The following is a 2728-nucleotide window of genomic DNA, read 5'->3' on the forward strand; positions in this document are numbered from 1 at the left end:
CCTCTTATCACATCTCATACACCTCTTATCACATCCTATCACTTTCCATACGCATCTTATCACATCTTATCACATCTCATACACCTATTCTCACATCCTATCACTTCCCATACGCATCTTATCACATATTATCACATCTCATTTAAAAATCAATCTTTTATGCATCTTCCTATGCATAAATTCATTTTAAATGAAAATGACACTTTTGAATTAAAATTCCATCTCTTATTCATCTTCCTATGCATAAACTCAATTTAGATGAGAATTGACACTTTTGAATTAAAAATCCATCTTTTATGCATCTTCCTATGCATAAATTGAATTTGGATGAGAATAACACTTTTGAATTGAAATTCCATTCTTTTATGCATCTTCCTATGCATAAATTCAATTTAGATGAGAATGACACTTTGAATTTAAAAATCAATCTTTTATGCATCTTCTTATGCATAAATTCAATTTGGTAGGAATTTCACTTTTAGAATAAAAGAATTTCTCTTATGCATCTAAGTTATGCATAAAATCCATTTATGATGAAAATCACACTTTTAGTATAAAAAGAATATCTTTTATGCATACCTCTATACATGAAATCCAATATGATAAAAGTAACCCTTTTACTATAAAATAATCAACTTTTATGCATACCTCTATGCATGAAATTCAAATATGATAAAAGTCACACTTTTATAATAAAATAATCAACTTTTATGCATACCTCTATGCATGAAATCCAAATATGATAAAAGTCACACTTTTATAATAAAATAATCAACTTTTATGCATACCTCTATGCATGAAATCCAAATATGATAAAAGTCACACTTTTATAATAAAATAATCAACTTTTATGCATACCTCTATGCATGAATTTCAATTATGATAAAAGTAACACTTTTATAATAAAATAATCAACTTTTATGCATACCTCTATGCATGAAATCCAATTATGATAAAAGTCATACTTTTATAATAAAATAATCAACTTTTATGCATACCTCTATGCATGAAATCCAAATATGATAAAAGTCACACTTTTATAATAAAATAATCAACTTTTATGCATACCTCTATGCATGAAATCCAAATATGATAAAAGTCACACTTTTATAATAAAATAATCAACTTTTATGCATACCTCTATGCATGAAATCCAAATATGATAAAAGTAACACTTTTATAATAAAATAATCAACTTTTATGCATACCTCTATGCATGAAATCCAAATATGATAAAAGAAACACTTTTATATTAAAATAATAATTCTTTTATGCATACCTCTATGCATGAAATTCAAATATGATAAAAGTAATACTTTTACAATAAAATAATCATCAATTATGCATAACATAAAAATCAAATTCTCCATGATTACAATAAAATTCTTTCAATTAATCTAGGATGATAATTCCTAGAATATGGTAGGAAGTTCTCTTTTCATGCTTTGAATAAAATTATTTTATGTGTAATTTTTATAAAAATTTTACCATAGCTCCGCTACTATGACTGATAAATCTCAATTTATTTTAAAGGATAAAGCTTATCATTAAGGAAATGATTAGAATGATCCCTAATTGGATCATTAACCCAATAATGGGTTGAATCATCAATATTCATGAAATACATAAACTAAAAGCATAGAAAAAAGCCATTAATTTGACCTCAAGCATAGATTAATCTTGGATTAAGAAAAAGCTTTATGAAAAGCTTCATTTGGATTGAGAATGGTCATGAGTATGACCATTTCTTCAGTGAGAGAGAGAAATTACATAAAAACCATTAGAATTAAGCATAAATAGAAATTTATGTAATTCTTAACTATCATTAATCAATTAACTTCAATAGCATTCATCAAATTATGTAACTCTTCACTACCATTCATCAATTAACTTCAATAGCATTCAAAAACCATTATAATTAAGCTTCTCAAGCTTGAGAGGGGTTGAGAAGAGAGAAACATTGAGAAATTATAGAAAATGATCAAAATTCACTAATTACCTTACAAATTGCTTGATTTTTTGTTCACGGTAGAGGCCCCCAACCAATCAATTGGTTAAGTATGTTGATGGAGCCACCAATGGGGATTGAAGAAAGAGGGAAGCTCCAATTTCTTCAATTTGGAGAGAATTTTAGAGAATAGTAGAAATTAGCATTATTTCAGCATAACTCTAGTATAGTAAAATTCTTTTATTTTTTTCAAAGGACTCATGTTCTATTTATAGGAGAGGGAAGCTCTAACCAAAGCTAACTGAATTCTAGAATTTTCTAGATTCAATTTGGTTGAATTTGGACTAGATTTGGATCTAGTTTGGTTCCTTTTTTATTCGGTTTGGTTCCATTTTGATTTGGTTTGATTCAAGAGAGAGGAGAGATAAAAATATCACATTAATTTTGAGTTTAAAACTCATTCAAGCATGTGAAATATGCACCTCCTTTAGAGAATTCCCCTTCCTTACATATGTATCAAAATGGAATTATTATACCCAAAATATCTCATATTTTTAATATTGCTCATAGTTTTTTACTAATAAACCTTGTACATTTTCAACTCTTCATCTTATGTGAGCATTTACTCATTTTTGGATACCCAAAATATCTCATATTTTTTATATTACTCATAGTTTCTTACTAATAAACCTTGTACATAGTCAACTCTTCATCTTATGTGAGCATTTACTCATTTTTGGGTATCTTCTTTTACAAATTGGATTTATCTCCTCCCTACAC

This window comes from Cibotium barometz, chromosome 36, assembly GCF_041138505.1.
Source record: "Cibotium barometz isolate CiBa-2024 chromosome 36, ASM4113850v1, whole genome shotgun sequence".
NCBI classification, from domain to species: Eukaryota; Viridiplantae; Streptophyta; class Polypodiopsida; order Cyatheales; family Cibotiaceae; genus Cibotium; species Cibotium barometz.